The 27918-nt window shown below is 43.0% G+C and overlaps 1 long non-coding RNA gene and 1 pseudogene across 1 annotated transcript; both read right to left on the bottom strand.

Annotated features, from left to right (window-relative positions):
* Positions 1-809: 809 nt before the first annotated feature.
* Positions 810-15884, bottom strand: LOC133508955 (uncharacterized). Its single transcript, XR_009797195.1, has 3 exons — positions 15665-15884; positions 8510-9484; positions 810-7653 (listed from the first exon to the last, which is right to left on the bottom strand). It is a non-coding gene; the product is annotated as an uncharacterized LOC133508955 (long non-coding RNA).
* An 8369-nt stretch (positions 15885-24253) lies between these two features.
* On the bottom strand, positions 24254-24372 carry LOC133509266 (5S ribosomal RNA; annotated as a pseudogene).
* Between the last annotated feature and the right edge of the window lie 3546 nt (positions 24373-27918).

Raw genomic sequence — 27918 nt, 5'->3', positions numbered from 1 at the left:
ATTGGTGGATGGTCTATATGACCTGTGCTGTGATTTACTGGCATCCAGATCAGCATGTAGACCACCTTACATCTACTGTATTACCTGAAATGGGCTCCAGGTCCCAGTGTTCCTGAACAGTATAAGAGGTGGTCACGTCTGTGTATGTCCTCCTAGAGGGGTCTGTGCTCATCTGCTCCTGATGGCACATTTATCCCTTGTGCCCTGTTATCCTGATTACCTAATGTACTTAACCTTGTGTCTCATCTGTTTCGTCACCAGTTCATTTTACCTTGTCGGCATGTTTCACCATTTCTTGTTTTCACTACTGACTCATAGTAAGGTTCGACTTGACCTTTCTTCTTTGTTTCACAATTTTGAATGGCGTTCCCTTCGCTGGGTGCCTATATGAGTGTCAAATCCAGCCCAACGGCCAGCTTGTCTTCTGGATTCCATACCCAAACCAAGAGGCACTTGGAGAAGCTTAACTAGGAATTGGAGACCGGGATCTGATGTCTCTACTCCCAAAACCATTATTTATCAACTGTGTGGAGAAAAGGTTCTAAATTCTTTCATCGGGATGAAATTTGGAATTTTTGTTCTAAATACTGTTGTTGAAAAAAAGTACTTGTTTTGTTGAAGAATACAGTACATGAAACCAATACTTGAAGACCAAGTGAGTTACACAGTTTATTATCATTGCAAGGAGGTCAAGCAATTCAACATGGAGGTCTGGTCAAGAGGACGTTTCAAATGTAGATTTCTGTACCTTTCTAAATGTAAATGGTTAAAATAAAAATCACATGCAGGAAACAGACAATTGATCAGACAGAAAACAGCATGATAGGATTCATGGAAAAATGTTTAGTTTCACACCACTTGTTGTTCTTTATCATTAATTCACAATTGAAAGTACAGGAACACAATAAAATTAGGCATAGTATAAAATTTGTCATTACTGTACCAAAACACGACATTTTGAATTTAATTTTTAATTATTTTTTTTCAAACTAAAAATACAAATGTTTGGAACCTTTTATGCAAGTGTGATTGATAAAATGAAACTTGCAGTGTGTGATAAAGGCTGCGGTTTTTCTGGAGCCGTCTCAGATATGAATTACAAAAAAAAATGCTTTGACAATCATCATCATTTAGACAGCTGACTTAAAAACTAAATAAAATAAACATGACTATAAAATGATATTCCTATAACGAAGGAGTAACTAAAGCTAGTCGTGCTTCCACTCAGAAGCTATGAATATTGAAGGGAAGAGAGGGTGGGTGTTGAGGGTACTGATGGAGGCAGAGATGCAAAATTGATAGCACAACCAAATCCATAACTGAGGTAAAGGGAAAACTTACACATTCCCTATTTAAGGTTTTTCTATGACTGGTCATTTTGTGCAGTAGAAGAGAGCCTGTTTATCATCTTAAATGTTAATAATGGGCGGCACAGTGGCGCAGCTGGAGAGCGTTGGTCTCACCCTTCTGAGGTCCAGGGACCAGCAGGATTTGAAGGTATGTCCCAACAACAGCTCAAGGCAGAAAATAGGAGGTTCGCTAATCAAGAATTTAATTACTTGATTGCACGAGGGAAAAAAAAATGTTTGAATGCCTGATAGTTTTAATTTGCATTGATTGGTAGCGCTTACCAAACAGAAAGAGCTGGAACAGCTGGTGAACAAGATGTTGAGGGTCCGAAAGGATCCTGTCCACTCTGGTCCTAGTTAAAGTGGCGTGCAAGTCTTCAAGGGTGGATAGGATGTTGCCGACAATCGGTTTAGCAGTTTTGATTGTCTGTTGCACTCAGAGTTCATCATATTTTGTGTTGGACCCAAACCAGAAATGTAATGGAGGTAAACAGAACTGATAGGATGACCGCTATGTAGAACTGTCCCAGCAGCTGTTGTGACAGGCCATGCTTCCTCAGAAGCCCCAAGAAGTACATCTTTTACTGGGCTTTTTTGAGGATGGAGTTGATATTCGTTTCCCACTTCAGGTACTGTGAGACTGTAATTCCCAAGAACTTGAAGGTCTCGACGGTTGACTGAAAACAGTTGAACATTGTGAGGGGCAGCTGTGGTGAAGGATGCCTCCTGAAGTCCATAATCTTTTCTACAGTCTTTAAAGTGTTCAACGCAAGGATCAATTGGCCACACCAAAGTTCTAGTCTCGCCACCTGCCGTCGATACGCAAATTTGTCGCCACCTTTGATGAAGCTGAGGACTGTGGTGTCATCTGCGAACTTCATGAGTTTAACAGACGGGTGCCTCGAGGTAGAGTCGTATTTGTACCGCGAGAAGAGCAGAGAAGAGGACATAACCTTGGGTTTCCCTGGTGCTGATACCTGATATGTGGATGAGGTAGTGTCCCCCAACCTCACTTGCTGTGTTCTGGTTGTCAGGAAGGTTTAGATCCACTGGGAGATGGCAGGCGAGACAATGAGCTGGAGACGCTTGTTATGTCACTTTCGTTCATATGAAAGTACATTTAAAATAAAAGTGCACTTTCAATTATTTGGCGCATGGTGGCGCAACATGTTAGACCCTCCGCCTTCACAGTTCTGATGACCGGGGTTCCAATCCCGCCCCCGCCTGTGTAGAGTTTCCATGTTCTCCCGTGCCTGGGTTGGTTTTCTCTGGGCACTCCGGATTCCTCTCACATCCCAAAACATATTAATTGGAGACTCTAAGTAAAGCGCCCTTAGATGAGATTGTAACTGTGACTGGTTGTTTGTTTCTGTGTGCCCTGAGATTGAATAGCAGCCAGATTTGGGTTTACCCCGCCTTCTGCCAAAGATAGCTAGGATAAGCGCCAGCACTCCCATGTCCACTGTGAGGATAAAATAGATGGATGGATCTGGTGCAATTAATCACACTAAAAACATTTTTTTTCCATTGGCCAGGCCTAATAAAAGTATATAATGCCGCCATGTTGAAAATCCCACCACTCATCACTGCTGTTCAGTGACTTTGAACAGCGACTCAATGAAAGGTGAACATTAGTGTGTTTACACATTCACAAAACAGATTGAGAGTGAAACAACATACCACGTATCAAGTCCTTCCTCCTATTACTTCTAATACAATATTCCTCATATTTGCCCAAAGGTCTACAACAAGGGTGCCAATCGTACGGCCCATACACCAAATCGGGCCTGCAAATTCATTTAATCCGGCATGAGAGATGATTTTGTAAAGTATAAAATGATGCCATAGACATGGAAATAAAAAAAGAGCATAAATTATTCACTAAAAGAAACTACTGTTCTGATTACGTCCATGGTGCAATCACAATTGTGTTAAGAAAGCAAACCGTTATCCCAGGGTAGCGCAAGATTGTCAAGCGCAAAGTCTGGATGAGCTGCTTTGTGTCGTGCCCCTTGTCAAATTTAAAAGTTTGACTCTATTAAAAGAAGGCGAACAGACAAGGCTTCAAGTTTTACTTGCTGCAAGGGGAGCGACAGGACTTCCCTGCTTCCAACCAACTCCACCTTTTGTCTCCTTGCAGCTTTTTTTTATTCAGTGAATCACATGAGTGTGTGTGAGTGTGTCACAACCATTGAAGGCTTGCGACACATAAACTAAGACGTGTCAGACTGTTTGAGTGTTTTCATCTGCTAGATTGATTACATCAAGTTAGAGTGATTACATCAAGACAGTGAGTTCAAAGGTACAGGCTTGGTGGTGATGTGTAACCAACTACAGTTTGAACAAAATGAGAACATATGGATTCTTATTTTAACATTTCCCTCCTGTTTATCATTTTGGAAATACGAGTGGGGACATCAGAATGCTGTTGCATTTACAGAAAGTACATCATTTACAATCGAGCGGACAAAGGGGCATCAGATGCTTTCTTTTGGCAGTAGCTGCATATAATCACGGTCTACTTGTTGTAGAAGGGCATAATTCACAAAAACATTTGACCTTGCTCGAACCATCATAGATTTCAAATGTGTGATTATACACATCGTGAAAAGGCAGAACAAACCCAGAACAATAATTACGGATACAACGAACTTCATAACAAAATACCCAGGTCCGGAGGTGAACCAGGACTAATAGTAATAAATAATAATAATCATCATCATCATCATCATCATCATAAATAAACAGTCGGTGAACATCGTTGCTACTTTCTGAACCCAACGTGTGCGGATACACAGCAGCCCAACCAAGTCTAGTGCAGATATTCTTGGTACTGGAGTCGCGAAACATGTAAGGAGAAAGGCAATGGTTGATGTTGAGATAAACACGCAGCCTCCACTGACAGTGGAAGCCGTGATTTGAGATGAAACCCTCGCTGGTGATTGGGACAGTCATGCAGACTTTTGCGCCCCATGGCATATAAGGGCAAACACAGAAGAGATTCTTCAGCTTTGCTGGTGACAGTGCAGAGTCCTTGTCCATTTAAAATCAGGCCATTGTCCTGCACTCCATTCCTTGTATTTTTCCAAACAACAGTCTTTACATCTTCATCACCATGCAAGTCAGGTTGGACACCCTCTCCAGGTCTTGGCTGAGTTGCTTGAATAGCTGCAGTCATCTCAGCAACACCTCGTGTTCACGTCTGGCCAGGGTGTCCTCCTCGTCCTTCTTAGGCATGAGCAGCAGCTGGTTGAAATTAGCTTTGTGCTTCAGCTTCTAGTACTGGTACAGGAAGTCAACTGTCTTGGGTGTCATCTTGAGGTAACGGCCCACTTTCTCGGTGTCCACAAACTGGTAGAATACCTCCTCCATCTCTTGCAATTTCATCTTGCGGACCTTGACACGCTTTTCCTGCGGGTCACATTTACAAACAAGACACAAGGACGACGAGACGAAAGGGATGAGGCAGAGGGCGGCCAAGTCCTCTTTATTGTCCCTTCCAACCTTTCCTCTCAATTTGCCCTTCTTGCTCCCGACACTTTCCTCATTTTCAACTTCAGTGGTGGAGTCCCGCTCCACAGAGTCACTGCCTTTAAGGCCCGAGTGCTTGGGCCAGTAGTACTTGACCTTGACTTTGTCGTTCTGAGTGATGATGGTCTCTCCAGGCTGGAGTGGAGGCTGTTTCTGGGAGTGTGCGACATGTTGGTGACGTGCTCCATCTTGTCCAGGTTCCCATTGTTCATCTTTGGGATCCACAAGGCACAGCTGACATGGACCCACTTGGTTCCACTGCGGGTGGGCTTCATAGCATCGCCCGTTTTCGGGCACAACTGGCACTTTGGCAGGATACCTGGTGGACGCAGATATTGCACTTGTTGCAGAACACCATCTCGTTGTCGTCCTCTCCGTTGGGGAACTGGCACGTCGCACACCACGTTCTCGTTGTACTCGATACCAAGGCCTTACTGTGTCTCGGTAGTGTGTGTCATGTTGTTATGACAACGGTGCTCAACACTCTATGGCGAATTCATCCAGTGGAAGAAGGGAAACCTTGCAAACTCCTCGTCGATGACCTGCAGCCAGGTGACATCTTCCTCGTTGAGGTCGTAGTGACACACACCCTCCGCCAAAGTCCTGATGTCCACATAACTGAGGACCAGGGTGGCAGATGTGCGGATCAGCTTCTTGGGCCTGATGAATATGACATCCTTGCTTTTGTCAGTTAGCACCATGGGCTCCGGGATGGACTGCGGGCTAATGGGCACGTGGATACCCTTTTTCTCGCTTCTGCTTCTATGGATCGGCCAGGACGTAGTAATCCTCTGCGTTGAGCTGGTACGAGTCATGCACCTTCATTGTGGTGATCAGGTCTGTCCTGAAGACCTCAGATGGTTTCTCTCTGCATCCTCTCCTGGCCTGGCATGAAGTCTGAGACCAGTAGGTGGAATTGCTGGCATTGTCGGACTCGTCGCTGCTGCCCACTTCTTTTCATGGCGGGGCATCTGAGTAGTTCCAGCTTCACCACACTTGTTGATCTGTCATTGGTTGTCCACAGAGGGACACCATATTCACATAAGAGTACCAGGTGTTGGCGTCCATTGGAGAGGTGGGATTGTCCTTGCGCCATGATGATTCATGTCCATAGATCCAGTGATAAACACGTACAGTCCCAGACTGGCCAGTGCGGAGGAGCCATGGTCCGAACAGCACGAAGGCCAGCAGTCCCAATAGTGGCTCTCCTTTAACTAACATGCTCAAGCGCGGATCAGCTGAATTCTATTGCTACCCCACCCTTTGTAGCCGGACTTCCACCGCTACTCGTCGTTGAATGGAAAGGGAGCCACAGGCTTGCAGTGGGACAAGTGTATCCATGTGGGACGTTCTGCTATCTTTATCACCGTGGGAGTGGACCATCCCAGCGAGGTGAGGACCAACACTTCCTCTTGATGATTTTTCTCAGGACCCAATCACCAATGGACACCAACAGCACCTGTGAAGAAGGCACAGTAGGCGGCAGATCATTTGCTTCTTTTACAGTTTTATTTAGCAGCATCTCTTTCACCCAATCACTTAAAGTATTTTCTTCTGACTGCTGCACTGGCCGCTCTACCATGGGCAGTCTAATCGAATCTAATCTACTATATACTATTTCAAATGGGAACAATCCTTTATCTGTTGGGGTTATTTTCATATACAGTTTTACGAAATGTAGTTTTCCTTAATCAAGACTTCACCGTCCCATTGCTTCGTTCCACTAATTCTGCACATTTTTTTTATTTTATTAAGTTATTTCTAGATTTGCAGATACATGACTATTTTTTTTTTCATTCACAAAATATGGCACATTGTGCCATACAATTTTTCTGGGATGGCATGAGAAGGAATAATATATTTACACAAGAACTTTGCCACAGGAATAGCATCAGGACTTGTACATGGAAAAATCTCCACCCATTTAGATAAGGGCCAGATCAATACTAAACTTCATTTGTAATGCTGTTTAACTCAATTAAAATTAATGTGTAAAAACTGGAAAGGCTGACTACCTGGGGAAACTGCCTTCTCTTAGGTCTGCGGTTCCCTTGAGTATTGAGTTTGTAGCAATTAAGACATGATCTACAAAAATTTTTTGAGTAGGAATTGAATCCAAAGGTGCGAAAATGTCTGTATAATATCTACCACTACCATCTCTCTTGTCGAGACATGGCAAGGCCGATGACTCAAAATTGTCAATGTTTTAAACAGATTTTTTTCATTTTTTTTTTTTTTTTTTTAAATACAGGTTTTCCCCTTATTATGTATATCAGTGGTCTCAAAAGTCCATTCACATCAGGGCCACTGAAGGCACATTCTGGCTGAGGCTGGGATGCAGCCTCAGCGCACATGCACACAATTTGTCATAACGTGTCATTTTTTAAGCCGCTTATACTCACAAGAGTTTCACGAAAGCTGAAGCCGATTCCAGCTAAATTCGGGCAAAAGGTGGACTACACCCTGAATTTGTCACCAGTCAGTCACAGGGCAGATATCGGCACCATCACTGAGCGGGAATCGATCCCATACTGCCCATACCAAAGGCAGACGCGTGTACCACTACCCCCTCAGTGATTCTAGTCTTTTTTTTTTTTAAACACAAAATAAGATAAAGCTGGTGTAAACAGGTTGTGCGCAAAACTAATAATTTTCTCCATGGCAATATTACTAACTTTCACTCAATGAAAAATGTTTCTCAGCTTGCATCAGGACTTGTCACTGTCACACCCCGAAAGCCACAACCCCATCGTGATTGGTTCGTTCACCAGCTCTGCACACAACACCATAAAGTGCCAAAAAAGATATAAAACTTCAGGGCCACACCATCATTTGACTTTCATAGTAAGTAAGGTGGGGGCCGCAAAACATCATCTTCAGGGCCACAAATGGCCCGCGGACTGCCAGTTTGAGACCACCAATGTATATTACCTTCTAATTTAGTTTTTTCTGTAAACCATCACTGAGTTTTACTTTTAGCAGCATGTTTTGCACATCTTTTAGAACTGTTAAATCAATAGGAGGCTTGGGGGCTTGTGATTGTGTCACTATGTGTGTGCCATATTTTCCTGTTGCTGCCTCCTTGGCGCTTTTATCAGCGAATGTATTTCCCAGGGAGACAGCATTTTTTTCTTTTTTTTTTCAAGATTTTCTTACAACTCTCTTTCTGCCTCACTTTCTTTAGCCTGTTTTAATCTGTTGTAGCTGGTTTTAATATAGCCACTTGTTGCATTACTTCAGCTGACTCTCCTGCCTATAATAACCAACCTCTCGCCATCCTAAAATGTAAGTCTTAATCTTGGCTTTACCTTACTTCCCTGTAACACTTGCCATCAATCTTTCTACCAACCGGCTGCATCCTTCAACTGTTAACTTGCCATTTAAGCCATGCTATTTTTCTTTTTTTTTTTTTTCTTCCCATTTTTTTAAGAAACATCATGCTGGCCGGTAAACATTATTTCATAAAGTTTACATCCCCTCTAGGTCATGTCACGATGAGGCTCGAGGGCGGACACAAATGCACGACTCCAGAGGCAAGCGGGTAGCGTACAAAAGCCTTTATTCAGTCCGAGGTCTATGATCAGCAAGTCAGTACGTAAGAACAGCAGTAGCAGAAGAGGCAGGCTTACTTGGATGGTCCGGGGACAGGCGAGGGTCGGTACACGGCAGGTCAGGTATACAGGAGAACGTTCGAAGCACGCAGAAGTATCGAGGGAGTCAGGCTTACGGGGTGAGTCGGAGAACAGGCGAAGGTTGGTACACACAGGTTGTCGATCAGGGATACGAGAGTGCTGGAACGGGACATGAAGCTCAACGATCTGGCGGGGGAGTAGTTGTCCCCCGTGTCCTATAAGTACCGGGTGTACTCAGCCCAAACCAGGGTGCAGGTGTGTCCCGACTAATTGGCTGACCACACCCAGCCTGGGGAGGATGCCAGGAGAATGACAGGGCAGACTTATTATTCCCGCTCACCATTATGTTTTTCTATATTTGTCCCGTACAGAGTACTTGTCCTTTTTGGGACCCAAGTCCTAATCCACTACCTTGTGTACTTCACCGGATCACGGACTTCTGTTAGCACCGTTAGGTTTCCATCCGTGACCTATGATTCCACAAGTAATGGCATTCACACTTGCATTCACTCACTCACACATTTATGGATCCTAATAAATAACCTCTTTAAAGATGGAGTAACCTTAAAACCTACTTCTGGCGGAGTAGCCTTCAACCTCTTTGTGGCGGAGTAGCCTTCAACCTCCTTCTGGCGGAGTAGCCTTCAACCTCCTTCTGGCGGAGTAGCCTTCAACCTCCTTCTGGCGGAGTAGCCTTCAACCTCCTTCTGGCGGAGTAGCCTTCACTTACCGGTTCACGCGTTGTCTGGATGCCAGTTGTTCGTGATCCCGTCAACCTTCGTCCACCGAGGGGAGATTGGACTCTTAACACCGGCCTGGACGCGAATTCACGTCCCACCAGGGCTTTTCTTCAGGAACAGCTCAATGCTCCTGGCTGTCGACAGACTTCGTTGTGTCTTCTCCCTCCTTGATGGGCGGTGGTGTGTTGGGATCCGGCTCGAAGGACCAAATGTCAGGTTTAAAAGCTTGACTCTATTAAAAGAAGGCAAACAGACAAGGCTTCAAGTTTTACTTGCTGCAAGGGGAGCGACAGGACTTCCCTGCTTCTAACCAACTCCAACTTGTGTCTCCTTGCAGCTTCTTTTTATTCAGTGAATCACATGATGAGTGTGTGTGTGAGTGTGTCACAACCATTGAAGGCTTGGGACACATAAACTGAGACATTTCAGACTGTTTGATTGTTTTCATCTGCTAGATTGATTACATCAAGTTAGAGTGATTATATCAAGACAGTGAGTTCAAAGGTACAAGCATGGTGGTGATGTGTAACCAACTACAGTTTGTACAAAATGAGAACATATGGATGATTATTTTAACACCCCTGCTATTTATTATGGCTTATACTTATACTTGGGCACCCACTTTGCCCAAAAATGTCTGTCAAAAAAAGAAAAATGGGCGTAGAGTGCAGTTTCAAGAAAAAATGGTTTTCCTCCTAAATATTCATGGAAGTGAATGGGAAAACTGTATATGTGATGTGTTCACAGCATGATGCAATGCTAAAAGAAAGAAAGAACCATCATAACCACATGAGAATTAAAAGGAAGGAACCCAGTAACTTTGAGGAATTGCTCGTATGAGTCATTTGAATACAAGATTCTGCTCTAACAAATAATCTAAAGTTAAAATTTTGCACGGCACAACCCTGTTCCGTTTTCTGTAAAACCCAGAGGGTTATTTGATTATTATTTATTTCATAAATAGTGTAATTTAGTTCCAGTCTTTTTTTTCTGTGGAGAACCCAGGGAGGGTTATTTAATTATTTATTTCATTAATCGTGTTATTTTTTTATTTCTTGACTTTTGTTCTGTGAAGAACCCAGAAAAGGATATTTGATTTTGTGTGAGTTTCTGGATTACAGTAATTTTTTACGTTTAGGTACTCCTATAGTCACACTTTTTCTATTACAAACTGCAAAAGAGAGAGAGAAAAGTGAAAAGTTATGTGGTCCTCACAGGAGTAAGTTTGGGGACCACTGGCCTGTACAGTGTTCGCCTCACAAATAAGCCTTGTGTTTGTCATTCTCAGTTGCCAGTTGAGCAGATGAAGAAACAGCTACAACAGTTCATGAACAGGCTAAGGAAAGAGAGAGAGAGAATCTTTATCTGGCTTTATTACAGCCGCTGCTTGCATTACTTCAGCTGTCTCTCCTGCCTTTCTCTTTCTTGCCTGTGCTAACCAAGATCTTGCCATCCTGAGTTGTAGGTCTTTCTTAATCTTGGCTTTTCCTTTTTTTCCTCCTACACTTGCCATCAATCTTTCTACCAACCTGCTGCATCCTTAAACTGTTAATTTACCATTAAAACCATGTTTTCATTTTCATTTTTTAAGAAGCATCGTGCTGCCCGGTAAAAATTGTTCCATAAATTTTAAATCGCTCTCTAGGGCAGACTTACTGTTCCCGCTCCCCATTATGTTTTTTCTACATTTGTCCCGTACAGACTACTTGTCCTTTTTGGGATCCAAGTCCTAATCCACTACCTCGTGTACTTCACCGGAGCACGGAGTTCTGTTAGCACCGTTAGGTTTCCACCGTGACCTATGATTCCACAAGTAATGGCATTCACACTTGCATTCACTCACTCACACATTTATGGATCCTAATAAATAACCTCTTTAAAGGTGGAGTAACCTTAATACCTCCTTCTGGCAGAGTAGCCTTTAACCTCCTTCTGGCGGAGTAGCGTTAAACCTCCTTCTGGCGGAGTAGCCTTAAACCTCCTTCTGGCGGAGTAGCCATCAACCTCCTTCTGGCGGAGTAGCCTTCACTTCACGCGTTGTCTGGACGCCAGTTCTTCATGATCCCGTCAATCGTCGTCCACCAAGGGGAGATTGGACTTTGGCACCGGCCTGGCCACGAATTCACGTCCCACCAGGGCTTTTCTTCTGGAACAGCTCAATGCTCCTGGCTGTCGACAGACTTCGGTGTGTCTTCTCCCTCCTCGATGGGCGGTGGTGTGTTGGGATCCGGCTCGAAGGACCAAATGTCAGGTTAAAAAACCTGACTCTCTATTAAAAGAAGGCGAACAGACAAGGCTTCAAGTTTTACTTGCTGCAAGGGGAGCAACAGGACTTCCCTGCTTCCAACCAACTCCAACTTCTGTCCCCTTGCAGCTTCTTTTTATTCAGTGAATCACATGATGAGTGTGTGTGTGAGTGTGTGACTGATTGTTTACATCTGTTAGATTGATTACATCAAGTTAGATTGATTTCATCAAGACAGGGAGTTCAAAGGTACAAGCTTGGTGGTGATGTGTAACCAACTAACGTATGAACAAAATGAGAACATATGGATGATTATTTTAACAATAGGTCAAAGTAATATTTTAACATTCTCGGGAAAAAATTAACAACAACAAAGAAGAGGAATCACCCATCCATTCATTTTCTGTACTGCTTTTCCCTTGGGTGTACTGGAGCCTATGCCACCTGAGAGACGGGGTACACCCAATCACAGGGAAGATAAAAACAAAACCATTTTAAAGACTTCAATTAATCTTACATGCATGTTCTAGGGATGTGGGAGATCACCAAAATACCTGGAAAAACCCACACAAACACAGTAAGAACATGCAGGCTATTCACAAGTAAAATGTGTTTGCTCGCTGCGGACCATGGGCCGATGAAACAGGAGTGAGAGGTGAATGCCACGGACCGGACGTCGACGGAACAAAAACAAGAGGTGGCAACCAGTAAATACATATCCTCTCCTGAGCGCACTCCATGAGAACATCAGGCAGCAAGACCAAATGACTAATCGTGGAAGCCCACCACTCCGACTGATCCCTAAAACCGAGGTGGAAGACCGCAAAATCTTTAACCCGTTGCACTTGAAATGCAGCAAATTCTTGATCCCACTGCAGTTGAAGGGCAGTGTGCCATGGGTCTGAGTCGTTCTGTGACCTACAAGGGACATAGGGTAGGACCCAAATGCAGGACTCTGAGGCAGTGACATGATTTTTGAGGGGGGTTTAATTACAGGCAGAGGTCATGCACTAGTGAGCAATCCAAGGCACAAAAAAACAAAAGCACAAAAAAAACGTGGCAGAAGGCAAGGTCCAAAACTTGAAACCAGGTCGGATAACTAAAAGGCAAAAACAAGACGACTAAACTTGGGAGTGGTGGCACAGGAACGGTGGAATGTGGTAATGAGGCAAATACTCACAAGAAACTCATAAACTCCCTCTCGACTCACACTGTCTCATACAACCAACTGTCAATTAATAACACCACACAAGGCTTAAATACATGGCATAATTATTGCCAATCAGGCCACGCCCCTGACAACATGACTGTACAGGCATGAGCGTGTTAGATGATTAATTATATATTTTTTTTTTTAGTTATTTATGTTTTTATTATTTGGTGGTTAATATTGCATTACCTTATTTTTGACTTATGTTTGTTGTGTGGGTGGCACAATGACGGACTTGTTAGTATGCTTCCCTCACATTTCTGAGGGTCAGAGTTCAATATGACACTACCTGTGTGGAGTTTACATGTTCTCCCAATGCCTGCATGGGTTTTCTCCAGTCACTCTGGTTTCCTCCCACATCCCAATAACATGCATTAATTGAAGACTCTAAATTACCCATTGGTGTGAAATTGAGCGTGAATGGTTGTTTGTTTGCGTGTGGCCTCTGATTGCCTGGCAACCAGCCTGATGATAGGTGGGATAGCCTCCAGCAATCCTTTGACCCTTGTGAGGATAAGCGGATCAGAAAACAGAAAATGGATGAATGGATAGTATTTCTGTTTGTACATTATTGTAGTTATTTTTAAGTTGTAACAATATGTTTAATGTGTATGGAAGGTCCTCAATCCACCTTTTTGCTAACATTATACATTTTTTTATGCAGAATTTCAATCTGAAATCCGTTATGAAGGAAACATTTTTATTTTTCGATTGTTGGCAAAAAATGATCGCACATTGCTGGATTTGCCGGAAAAAGATGGAAACATAGTGGAAACAGACGAGTAGGAACATGACGTCATAACTGGTGACAACAATGGCAAGCATTGGAATACAATGTAAGAACGACGAAGAATTTTCTGATATTTCGAGCGATGAACACTATTCTGAAGAGATCCCCCAAAGACGGTGAAGAATACAAGCTTTATAAAAACTTTAAGGGTTTTCAATTTGAGCCAGTTAGACAGCATACACGTTTGGATGCAAACAAAATAGCTGGCCATGAAGAAAGTGCCGAGCACGCAGGGAGCAGGATATGCCTTGTATTGGAAACAAACACTGGTAAGCATTTGTGAAGTTCTTGTTTAGTTTAGTTAGTCATAAACTGATAAATCGTAACAGCTTAAATATCCCGACTGTATATACGAAGTTTCTTGTCCGGTTTTAAAATTATGCAAACGCCGTGTATTTAGTAAATAGGTACACGACCACCTGGTTGTTCATTTTACAGCACGATGGATCTGCCTGTGCATGTATGAGAACCTATCTGCAGAACAATGTGTTTATATGTAGTGATGTCAGAGGTCAGCCACACGAGTTTTTCAGACACGGGAAACTAGGTCAAAGTTTGCCGACTTTAATTCATAAACACTTATAATTTTTGGTAAAAACATCGAAAAGGTTATGCATTTTATGGTACAGTTGAACATATATTTTCATCTAGATAAGATAATTGCGTTAGAAATTAGACATTCCATACACTTTAAAATAAAAATAGGGAACTAACTTTTCTATATAAGGCCTACTGACACATTGGTGATATGTACATTAAATAAGCACATTACTTCTGCAAGTTCTCCATTTTGTATGTACTTGTGTGTGCATGCATATGTGAGTGTGATTGTGAGTAACAGGATGAGTGCATGCTGTAGCTTAAAGTGGGACTGACATCCCTACAAACATTCTAAAATAGATATTGTAATGAAAAATACATATAAAAGTATTCACTTCAATGTCTATACAAAAAAAAGTGAGCAGAGAACACGTCATCCATGCACAAAGTTGCGCAAATGAGTGTCCCTCGACATCCAAGTGGTCGCCATATTAGTCGCGTCCTCTGTCCTTGACGTCATCGTCACTTCTGCCGTTGAAAACGTGCAGTGCCTGCTACTATGGAAGCCGAACAACAGAGATATTCGCATTTTTCCCTTCTGACACCGAAGCTCTTTTCGAAAGGGACAACACCACACAACCGAGTGGAGTTACCGGGGCAATATTACACTATTGTTTCGAGCCTTCAGGGCAATATTACACTATTGTTTTGAGCCATATTCAGATGATATCTGATCATGGCCAAACCGCATCCCGTCCCATCCACTCCCGCGGCTGAGATGAGCCATCGCGGCTCATCGCAGCCGGCAGGTGTGGCTTATGACAGAGCCGAGCGGTGCTGCTTTAGCAGGGTGTTCGCAGTCGACTGAGTAACGCATTCTCGGCTGGGTTCTTCAGAGCCACCCCCGTCGCAAAGGCCGACGCGCAGCCTTCACAGAAGCTGTGACCGCCGAACGCGGCGCCTCAGCCGCTGTGGCTGAGTTTCGGCGCCCGTGGTGGCATATAAGCAGGAGGTGGAGCCGAGCTATGTTGCTTTTTGTAATAATAATAATAATAATAATTGTGATCATAATTATCATACATCTTCCAATAATGAAATGCTTTGCTCTGCTCTAGATAACGTGGCAGCCTCCTAGCAGGAGATAGCAAGAACAATAACATCTAATCATCAGAACTGTGAGAACTGCTGCCTGTTAAAGAAATGATGACCACATGTATTGTATGCATGGATGTATTCGGCAATCTTCCACACATGCACATGCACATGAACAGCTTGTTTCAAACTGTTTTGCTTGTCGTTGCTTCCTTTTTTGTCCTAATTAATGAATGTCTGATTGGTGAACCTGTCAGGTATGTTCAAAGTCGCCGCAGTACGCGATGAACACTATTAGACATTGTTGGCTGGGCGACGTGCACATCGACACATTTCATACACGAATCTTTTGTTACGTTATGAGAGAGACCAATTACGTGGTACGCCCCAAACTATAATTTTTTTTTAGTAGCTGTATGCGCACATCAACACATTTCATACGCGGATCTTTTGCTACGTTATGAGAGAGACCGATTTTGTGGTCCGCCCCAAACTATTTTTTTTTTTTTTTTTTCCGAGCAGTATACACACGTACCTGTTATTTGGAACCCACGAAGCTCTCGTCCTCTGGACCCGTGCAATCCATTTTTCACAACGAACAGGGTCTCTTTCAAACTTATGAAGGGTAATTCCATTCTCCCGAGTGTTCAAGCAATGTCCAGCAATGCAATGAGCCGGCATTTTGGCTAACACGAAGGAACAACGAGCTACCTACCCGGAGGTAAAACTAATGGAAATAATCGAGTCCACGATTGGGCGCCACTGTCCTTTACGTTACTTCCTGCTTCTTCTCGAAAACAAGTCCTGAGAATATTTTCATGGCGGGAGTTACAAAAAGCTGTATATGTCAAAATCATGTTTTGTGGTGAAAAAACACATGGGACCATATTGGGTGTGGGTTTTTCATTAATAATATACCAAAAATCATCCGTTTGACGACACTTGACCTTTGAGTGTGAGTGTGTGAAAGTCGTGTTGTCATTTTATTGTCCATCTGTGGTATGACAGTTGGCTAATTAGAGCTCAGTATTTAAATGGTTTTAGGAAATGAAGGATTCACACACAGATACACAAACACCCCTGAAACCATCTCCACTATTAGGCCAAACATTTGAGGATGTGCTAGTTATTGGAAGTAAACATCGACTAATGTTAATTATGAAAAAAATGCAGCTTTACTTCTCATATTAACTTTGATTTCCAGTCCTGCCATCGCATGCCATCAAAATGGAGGTGCCTGGCAAGATATGGGCAGCAAAACTCATTCGGGGTGATGTGATATGAGTTAACATGTACGTGAAGGATAGGCAAAATTCAGAGTTGGTTGCTCAGAGACACATGATCGGAAATAGGCAGGTCACACAAGATTTGCTTGTGTAATTTCACATTTGATTGGTGGGCCCAGTCACCTATTTGTGTATAAACAATTAAAAACTAAATTCTCTGTAATATTTTCTCTATCCTATACCTACTGTAATGTATATAGTGTGTTTCCATTCAGACAAAAAAATACTGGGCTCTCACTTTTCAGCAGTATCACCAACCCCTAATGGTTGTCCGTCTCGACATTTCAGCATTGTGATTAACAGGTGATCAGCCCCGGTTGTACCCTGTCTCTCAATTATAGTATTCGTGAATAAGCTCGAGTGTCCTGTAAAAGATAAGCATTATGGATGATTGATGGATAGTTTGACTAGGGAATTATTGGCTACATTAAATGCTGGATTTTTTTTTTTTTCATTACAAACTCAAACTCCAGTAAAGTTGAGGTGTTTGTTTAAAAAAATGAATGAAAACAAAAGAATAATTGACAAATGCTTTCCAACCTATATTCAATAGCTTGCACAAAAAAGGCATGATCATTTAACATTTTTTCCCCCTTAAATATTCCCTCATTTTTAATTTGATGTGTTGTATAGTCCCCAAAAGCTGGGACACGAGCAACAAAAAACTGGGAAATCTGAGAAACCCCCCCCCCAAAAAAAAAAAAAAACCTGTTTGGAATTGCCTTGCATTAAAAAAACTGAATTGTTGTGTAAAAGATACTGTATTGTCATGTAGGCTAAGGACAGGGGTGTGCTGCCAGTCGGGAATTCCGGGACAACTCTTGAACGGCTGGTCCATTCCTGGCTGACCTGGCCAAGGCCCATTTTTTTCAAAGCATTTTTTTGTATGACTCCTATCGAATTTCTATCTTCCATTTTCTTTTAAGAAATCATGACCGGCTATTATTCAACAAACTCAAGACAACTTGCCTTATATCAAGAAAGCCATGCATGTGCGGATCGGTTGCATGTCCCGTTGACGCCAAGCTGACTATCCTCTGGCAAGAGTACTGTTATAAATTAGAGCCTAAAGACTGCAGCATGTGTTTATGATTCGTGACTTCATCAGACCCTGGCTGTTGTGCCATGCGGGTTGGGACCAACGATTGTTGTTACACAACAGATAAACCCGAAGTGGGTCGTATCCGAACCCACTACCACCACACAAGACGTGAACCAAAATGTGCCAAGTTGACAGATCTTTTCAAGAGGGGAACCCTCCAGCGGCATTACTACAAGTGGGCACAGCGGGAAATGGATAATTTTAGACCGAGTAGACCATGCATTTGTTGTGCAAATTATTTGGTGTAAAAAAAAGTTAAATTCAGGGTGACCCAAAAAGATACGTACCCATGAAAATTTCATTTGTGGCTTTGATTAAAAAGCTATTTATTTCAAATTACAACCACACATTATTCAGTTTATGGAAGACCATTCACCAGAGTTTCAGCTATTTCTGTCAATTTTTAGTCAATTTATGGCTTTCCTAAGATGTGTTCCAAATGTCCACCATTTCGTTGCCAGCAAACCTGTACTCGTCTGGCAAAGTTTTGAATCACTTTTATACAATCCTCTTTCGCAACTAACAATCGTTGATTTTGATGGAAAGTTGCGACAATGGAAACGCTTTCGAAACTGAATCTGTACACTCTGGTATGATTTTGTCGCAAAATAGGTCTCCAGGGAGAATATCTTCTGCTGATTTGTCCAAGACATTTTCGGGGCAACTATAGCTGCAAATGATCATCCATAGGTTCACCTTTCACGTCCTGCAACAGAAAAGACATTTGTTAAAAAATTGATTTTTTTATCGAATAAAATATAGGTACGCATCTTTTTGGGTCACCCTCTACTTTAGTCCGTAGGTATTGCAAGCATCACAAACTCTTCTTGCTCAACATCAGAAAATGAAATAAAATTGTGATATACACTTCAAGCAATTATTATTATTATTAATTAACTTATAAATTATTCGATGTGGCCGCACGATGGATCAGCTGGTAAAGTGTTGGCCTCACAGTTCTGAGGTCGCCTGTGCGGAGTTTGCATGTCCTCCCCGTACCTGCGTGGGTTTTCTCTGGGCAGTCCGGTTTCCTCCCACATCCCATAAACATGTAACGTTAATGCGACACTCTTAATTGCCCCTAGGTGTGATTGTGAGTGCGGCTTTTTGTTTCCATGTGCTCTATGATTGGCTGGCAACCAATTCACGGTGTACCCTGCCTCCTGCCTATTGACAGCTGGGATAGGCTCCAGCACTCCCCGCGACACTCGTGAGGATAAGCGGCAAAGAAAATGGATGGATGGATGGATTATTTGATGTGAACAAATGAGCAGGATTGCTCCGTTATAAACAAAAGCATAAACCCTTAAAGAAAGTGTATCTGTGCGTGTGTGCGTTTGCACGAGTATGATCAATGGCAATTTTTTATATTGAGTGCCTTTGTCCATCAAGAACTTAACTCTTACTATGATGATTATTGTTTGTACTATTACTGGCAGCAGCATCATAGGTGAAGGTCACAAAAAAAGGGGTTATTGATAAACTGGGTGCCAGGCAGTAAGTGGTGCTGGTCTTGGAGAACAAGGAGGAGGAGGAAAATATGATGCTTTTATTGGTGCAGAAGGAAGATAATGAAACAAGAAACAGCAATAACCAGACCGGTAGAGCTGCCAAAGCTTAAAAAACGAGTGTCCTCAGTTTTTAAACGCTTATTGTTTGTTAAAAGTAAAGGTGATGCAACAGACAAAGAAGAAGAGGAGGAAACCGGATCCAGCGTCAGAAGAAAAAGAGGAATGCACAGAGCCTACAACTGAGTGTAGGGACTTTGAATGTTGGGACTATGACAGGAAAAGCACAGGAGTTGGTTGACATGATGATTAGGAGAAAGGTTGATATTCTGTGCATCCAAGAGAGCAGGTGGAAAGGTAGTAAGGCTAGAAGTTTGGGAGCAGGGTTTAAATTATTCTACCACGGAGTAGATGGGAAGAGAAATGGAGTAGGGGTTATTTTAAAGGAAGAGCTGGCTAAGAATGTCTTGGAGGTGAAAAGAGTATCAGATCGAGTGATGAGACTAAAATTTGAAATTGAGGGTGTTATGTATAATGTGGTTAGCGGCTATGCACCACAGGTAGGATGTGACCTAGAGTTGAAAGAGAAATTCTGGAAGGAACTAGATGAAGTAGTTCTGAGCATCCCAGACAGCGAGAGAGTTGTGATTGGTGCAGATTGTAATGGACATATTGGTAAAGGAAACAGGGGCGATGAAGAAGTGATGGGTAAGTACGGCATCCAGGAAAGGAACTTTGAAGGGCAGATGGTGGTGGACTTTGCAAAAAGGATGGAGATGGCTGTAGTGAACACTTATTTCCAGAAGAGGGAGGAACACATAGTGACCTACAAGAGCGGAGGTAGAACCACGCAGGTAGATTATATTTTGTGCAGACGATGTAATCTGAAGGAGGTTACTGACTGTAAAGTAGTGATAGGGGAGAGTGTAGCTCGACAGCATAGGATGGTAGTGTGTAGGATGACTCTGGTGGTGGGTAGGAAGATTAAGAAGACAAAGGTAGAGCAGAGAACCATGTGGTGGAAGCTGAGAAAGGAAGAATGTTGTGCGGCCTTCCGGAAAGAGGTGAGACAGGCTCTCGATGGACAACCGAAGCTCCCGGAAGACTGGACGACGACAGCCAAGGTGATCAGAGAGACAGGCAGGAGAGTACTTGGTGTGTCATCTGGTAGGAAAGGGGAGAAGGAGACTTGGTGGTGGAACCCCAAAATACAGGGAGTAATACAAGGAAAGAGATTAGCGAAGAAGAAGTGGGATACTGAGAGGACTGAGGAGAGGCGAAAGGAGTACATCGAGATGCGACGTAGGGCAAAGGTAGAGGTGGCAAAGGCTAAACAAGAGGCATATGAAGACATGTACACCAGGTTGGACACGAAAGAAGGAGAAAAGGATATCTACAGGTTGGCCAGACAGAGGGATAGAGATGGGAAGGATGTGCAGCAGGTCAGGGTGATTAAGGATAGAGATGGAAATGTGTTGACTGGTGCCGGTAGTGTACTAAATAGATGGAAAGAATACTTTGAGAAGTTGATGAATGAAGAAAATGAGAGAGAAGGAAGAGTTGAAGAGGCAAGAGTGAAGGACCAGGAAGTGGAAATGATTACTAAGGGGGAAGTCAGAAAGGCACTACAAAGGATGAAAACTGGAAAGGCAGTTGGTCCTGATGACATACCGGTAGAGGTATGGAAGCAATTTGGAGAGATGGCTGTGGAGTTTTTGACCAACTTATTCAACAGAATACTAGCGGGCGAAAAGATGCCTGAAGAATGGAGGAAAAGTGTTCTAGTTCCCATTTTTAAGAACAAAGGGGATGTTCAGAGCTGTGGGAACTATAGAGGAATAAAGTTGATGAGCCACACAATGAAGTTATGGGAAAGAGTAGTGGAGGCTAGACTCAGGACAGAAGTAAGTATCTGCAAGCAACAGTATGGTTTCATGCCTAGAAAGAGTACCACAGATGCATTATTTGCCTTGAGGATGCTCGTGGAAAAGTACAGAGAAGGTCAGAAGGAGCTACATTGCGTCTTTGTGGACCTAGAGAAAGCCTATGACAGAGTACCAAGAGAGGAACTGTGGTACTGCATGCGTAAGTCTGGTGTGGCAGAGAAGTATGTTAAAATAGTACAGGACATGTATGATGGCAGCAGAACAATGGTGAGGTGTGCCTTAGGTGTGACAGAGGAATTTAAGGTGGAGGTGGGACTGCATCAGGGATCAGCTCTGAGCCCCTTCCTATTTGCAGTGGTAATGGATAGGCTGACAGATGAGGTTAGACTGGAATCCCCTTGGACCATGATGTTCGCAGATGATATTGTCATATGCAGTGAAAGCAGGGAGCATGCAGAGGAACAATTGGAAAGATGGAGACATGCACTGGAAAGGAGAGGAATGAAGATTAGCCGAAGTAAAACAGAATATATGTGCGTGAATGAGAAAAGTGGAGGGGGAAGAGTGAGGCTACAGGGAGAAGAGATAGCGAGGGTGGATGACTTCAAATACTTGGGGTCAACAATCCAGAGCAATGGTGAGTGTGGTAAGGAAGTGAAGAAACGGGTCCAAGCAGGTTGGAACAGCTGGCGAAAGGTGTCTGGTGTGTTATGTGACAGAAGAGTGTCTGCTAGGATGAAGGGCAAAGTTTACAAAACAGTGGTGAGGCCGGCCATGATGTACGGATTAGAGACAGTGGCACTGAAGAAACAACAGGAATCTGAACTGGAGGTGGCAGAAATGAAGATGTTGAGGTTCTCGCTCGGAGTGACCAGGTTGGATAGGATTAGAAATGAGTTCATTAGAGGGACAGCCAAAGTTGGAAGTTTTGGAGACAAGATTCGAGAGAGCAGACTTCGATGGTTTGGACATGTTCAGAGGCGAGAGAGTGAGTATATTGGTAGAAGGATGCTGAGGATGGAGCTCCCAGGCAAAAGAGCGAGAGGAAGACCAAAGAGAAGGTTTATGGATGTGGTGAGGGAAGACATGAGGGCAGTTGGGGTTAGAGAGGAAGATGCAGGAGATAGGCTAAGATGGCAAAAGATGACACGCTGTGGCGACCCCTAACGGGACAAGCCGAAAGGAAAAGAAGAAGAAGAAAGGTGATGCAACAGTGGTAAATGTGGCCCTGTCTCAGCTTTTTGGGAATACTGTTTGTGGCAGGCATCAAATCAAAATGAGTATTTGTTCATCAGTTTTAGCATTAAATAGCTTATCCTTTTTTATGTCTTTGCAAAGACACTGCTTCAAATTCACCACATTTTTTAGGATTCTGCAACAGGCGGCAGAACATGGGAAGATTTGATGAGTTCACTGGTCCTTAACCCAGTTTCTATTGACCCGGCACTGTAATCGATGGCAAAATATAGCATTTATCCACCTACATAGGAATGTTTGTGTATCTTTGAACACATTTTCAATGGCTTCTTGTGCTCATTCAACTTAACAATGCGACAGGAATTGGGACGCGTTCGTGGCCGAATGAGCTAACGAGTCAAGGTTGCTGCCATATTTACTTGTATCTAAACAATCAAAGGAGCAAATGACAAATGAGACAAGCTAGCACTTTAAATTTTCCACACCTCTCCCTGCCCCAATGGAGCCTGGCTTGACGTGAAACTCACTCTCTACTGACCTAAAGCAAAGCAACCCAAAGCAAGTTAATTTATATAGCGCATTACATACACAAGGCAAGTCAATGTGCTTGACACAATTAAAATGATTTGAATACAAAGAGATAAAAATTTAAAACGCGAGAAAAAAAATACTACAAAATATCCATCCATCCATCCATCCAAAATCCATTTTCTAAGCCGTTTATCCTTACAATGGTCGCAAGAATGCTGGAGCCAATCCCAGCTGTCATCAGTCAGGAGACACGATACACCCTGAAATGGTTGCCAGCCAATTGCAGGGCACATGGAGACAGAAAGTAGCTGCACTCAAAATGACACCTAGGGGCAATTTAGAGTCTCTAATAAATACATGTTTGTGGGATGTGGGAGGAAACCGGAGTGCCCGGAAAAAAGCCACAAAGACACTGGAAGAACATGCAAATTCCATACAGAGGGTGCTGGAATTTGAGGTATGTTATGAAAGTACAATTAAAAACACCTTAAACTGCAATAAATATTCAAACTGGAAATACTCTAAAATGCATGTGTCATAGGCACGGGGCAAGGGACTGGGCCCAAATGCAGGACTCCAAGGCAAGGGCATGATGTTGCAAGCAGTTTTATTGCAAACAGAGGTTATACACTGCTAAGCACTCCATGAAGGCAGAGGCACAAAAACGCAAGGCTATAGGCAAGATCCAAAAACGTGAAACAAGGTCCAATGACGATGAGGCAAAACTTGGAAAAGTGAACAAGACGTGACAAGCGTATAGGGGAACAGGATCCCTGTGATGAAGGAATGCACTACACCAAGCTTGCGTACTCACGCACATTAGTGAAGTACCCAGTACACAGTCACACAATGAACTGGCAAATGCAGAAGACACTCAAGGCTTTAAATGCCTGGTCTAATTAGTGTCCATGCGGCACAGGTGTGGGACTATTATACAGTTTTTTATGCTGAATTTGAATCTGAAATCCATTATAAAGGAAACATTTTTATTTTTCCATTATCGGTAAAAATTTATTTCACATTGCTGGATTCGCTGGAAATACACAACGACACAGCAGAAAAAACTCAAGAAGGAGCATGAAGCCAGAAGTTGCAATTAACATCATGGCGGCTGTTCGACTCCACTGTAAGAACAACGCTGAATTTTCCAATAATTCGAGCGATGAACATGATTCAGAAGGGTCCCACGAAGACGGTGAAGAATACGAGCTTTATAAAGGCGTTAATGGTTTGAGCCACTTAGACTGAACACATGTTCAAATGCAGACGAAATAGTTGGTGATGAAGGTGTCGAGCAAGCAGTCAGACCGAGGGAGGACGACATGCCTCATGGTGGAAACACTGACTAGTAAGCATTTGTGAAGTTGTTGTTTTGTTCATATAGCCATAAACCGATAAATAGTAATGGCTTTGATATCCTGAATTTGTATACAAAGTTTTCAATCTTGTTTTAGAATTATGCAAATGCCGTGTATTTAGTCTTCTTCTTTTCCTTTTAGCTTGTCCCGTCAGGGATCGCTATAGCGCATCATCTTCGATTCTGATTTTTTTTGGCAGAGTTTTACACCTGATGCCCTTCCTGATGCAACCGCTCTGGATTTAGCCTGAGAGAGAAGCTTACAGCACCTGGTATTCCCAGGCGGTCACCCAACCAAGTACTAACCAGGGACAAACCCACTTAGCTTCCGAGATCTGACGAGATTGGGTATTCTCAGGGTAGAATGGCCATAAGCCCCCCCATGTATTGAGACCAAGTACGTATATTTTCATAAATAAGGATTTTAATGAATGAAATCCATTTAAAACATTGTCACGTTAATATGAAAGCATTAGCTGGTCATAACTTGCTTCACCATGAATCTAATTTCACGTGGTAAACTGGTGCCATAACCAGACAGTACAGAGACCCGTCCATCTCCATTTTAGTCACAATTTTCACAAGATGTCATGATCAAAACCACAAAACTTTACACTGAAAGCTCTAAACTGGTATCTTGTGGTTTTGTGTGGGCACTAAATGCTTAAAATATAAATGTAAATGGCGTGGATGGTTCTGTGAGCTGGACTGATATGGGTCTTTGGGCTGTAGAAGTTTGTGAATATGAACAGATTTTTTTTAAATTATATCCACAGCATGTTAATGCTACATAACCATGGAAATAACAGAAGAAAGTTGAGAAAGTTATAAATCCAAGATGGCACCTACCTGTATGGGAGCGTTCGGCACAGTCTCCTTGGTACTGTTTGTGTTTTTGTGTTTTTCGAGCGTCTTGGGACTCAAGTACACTTGCTAACCATCAGGAAGGAATACGTCCATACAGATTTGAACCTGTGGCTGTAAATGATGTTGAGTATTTGGATGGTTTTTTGGACGGGAATGACGTGAGTCTGACTACGTGGAGGCCGACGCGCGGGCCACACCATTCATCCATCCTATCGATTTTGAAGTGCGTTTAGACCAGCCAGGAGTGCACTGAGGACAGCACTCGTGGCCATGAAGGATGGCAGAACCCATCAGTGAAAGGTAGGCCTTATATTGTGGGAAAGATTGTTTTAGCCATCAAGGTGGCTGGGGTCCGTGATAATAAAATGATCTTTGGCTTGGTGGAAGTTAATACTCCCACCACAACAGCAGCACCATATCTCAGCTGGTAAATTGTAGGCCTTACAGTTCTGAGGACCCAGGTTTGATTTTTGTGGAGTTTTTTTTTTTTTTGTGGAGTTCTATGCGTGTGCGTTTGTGTGCGTGCGTGTGTGTGTATGCGTGTGCGTTTGTGTCCACGTGTGTATGTGTGTATGTTGAGAATTGTGGAGTTTGCATGTTCTCCCCGTGCCTGCGTAGGTTTTCTCAGGGCACTCCGGTTTCCGGTCCTTAAAAGATTTTTTTCTTACTGTGCAGAATATGCCACTGAACATTCCGTGGATTATTTCTATCTGAATTACGACGAAATTTCGCCATACAGTAAGGTATTTACCGTGTTTGGTCGTGGTGGTACCGCATCTGAAGACACGATAAACCGTCGATGATTACTTCGTTTGCGCATGTAATACGTCACATCCACGCACGTAGGTCATGTAACTTGCCAAAATGGTGGCGTCCATTAAAATTCATGATTACCGATAAAAATCTTCTCAAAACACCATTAAATGATAGAGGATTAACCTCAAACTTTCAAGGTACAGTATATATAACATGACCTATCAGATACATTGTTAATGCAAACAACCGGACTTCTCCTTTAACCACAAACTTCCTAAATATAAGCAGCAAGTTAAATGTCCAACGAGGGCAAATAGACCATTGTTATACATTCATCAAAAATGCATATCGTGCAATCCCCTGCGCACCCACTGACTCCTCTGATCACCGCTTGCTGTACTAAATACATACATACAGGCAATCACCTAAATGTGTGAAGCCTTTAATAAAAAGTGGACCACCGAGGTCAAATTAAAACTGTCGAGACTGGAGTGTCTTTGAAAATTCAGTGCACAGCCTAGATGAATACACAGATATTGTTTCCGCGTATATCAGTTCCTGGGCATAGGTGTGTGTTCCAACAAAATCCTTTCGCACATTCAATAACAAGACGTTGTTTTCAGCCAGTTAGGCAACTCCGCCATGCTAAAGAGATTGCATATCCCAGTGGGGAGAGGGCCATTTACAATTGCACTAGAATTGAGCTGACTAAATAAATTAACGTTGTAAAGAGTGATTATGCAGTTAAACTGGAAAAACATCTCAGCACGAATGACTCCAAATCAGTTTGGCATGATCTACAATCGCTCACTTACTACCAGTGACATTCACCCCAGGTAGAAAACAAGAGCGGGGTAGCCGACGACCTGAATAGCTTCTACTGCAGATTCGAAATAGACACTTCCACACTACACACCCATAAGGCTGCACCACAAGCCACAGCACCTTCCACTCCACCTTAACCTCAACCTTTCACTCCACTGTAAACAGCAGCCCCATACCTGCTTCGTATAGAAACTATTTAGCCCAGAAATATACTTTAAGCCTTGAGTTTGTCACTCTCATTGGCCAGTTCGTTGTGTTTGAGACTGTAGTGGTCGTGTGAGTATACAAGCCTTACGTTGTGTTTCCGCCTTGTTGTTACAATCACCGTTTCTGTGGAACCACAGCTACGTCAAGTCTTGTATTTTGCCTTTTAGTAATCCAACGTTGTTTTCATGTTTTCGGACACTCCCTGTTGTTAGGTGTTTTTGTACCTCTGCTTTTTTGGACTTTTTATCTGCGTATGATCTCTGCCTGGAATAAAATCACCCTCAACACCATGTCCCTGCCTCGGACTCCTGCATCTGCACATGACTGATCGAAATGGTCAGAAAAGGACGCAGCAGGTAAAACACGGCATTGCCAGTCACGCCGCCAGTCTGCTTCCCAGCCAGCGCACTCAGTCTGTTGACCAAGCATCCTCTTTCTGAGTGGGCTCTGTATTTTTGTCCTCTCCTACCTTGCCATCTAGACAACCAGTGTGTTATGATTTTCCCCCATGCCTGATTTCTGATTTTAAAGATGACCTGGACTTATATGACCGCCTTCCCGTTTCTGACTCGGATACTGATTTTGGTTTTTCCCTCCCTATTTTTAGTCCCAGTCCATTTGGGTGCTGTGTTATTTGGAATAAACGTACAACACTGGTCACCGAACATTGTACAGACGTTACCCTTCTCGGCCAGGAGCATGTTGACCGCTATGCGGTTCTGGAACGCCATGAGTGAGGTTGCAGCTAGTTGCTCTTTTATGGCTATAAAGCCTGCTTCCGGATAGTTACCTAGTATCTGTACATTGTAATGCATGTAGTTGATTCTGTCAACATTTTTATTCGGGGTTATCCATAACAAGATGGATTCCCATCCTGCAGCAATCTGGTTAACCAACGTATACTCATCTGCTACGCCTCGTGGTCAGATCGCGAAACGAGTGGAGGTCCAAAGATGGATGCAGCCAAATGTATATCCTCTGCTGTGGATGGAAACACAGTCACAGGTAGGAGCAGTGATACCAGTGGACACGTACCTGATGCATTTATCAGTGTGTCATACAACTTTTGGCCACCGCACCACCACCACACTTCGCTGCGTGGGACCAGAGGGGCATTTTGCCGATGTATAACATGACACCATGTTTTGTTAAGAATTCCCACTTTAACACCTGTCCCTGTAAAGTTAACACAGGAGAAATTAGCTAATGCAACATTAGTAGAAAATATCGGTTTGTCATTTACTGCTTTAGTTGTCGGATAAACACT

This window comes from Syngnathoides biaculeatus, chromosome 11, assembly GCF_019802595.1.
Source record: "Syngnathoides biaculeatus isolate LvHL_M chromosome 11, ASM1980259v1, whole genome shotgun sequence".
Taxonomy (NCBI): Eukaryota; Metazoa; Chordata; class Actinopteri; order Syngnathiformes; family Syngnathidae; genus Syngnathoides; species Syngnathoides biaculeatus.
This window is presented reverse-complemented; position numbering and strand designations above follow the sequence as displayed.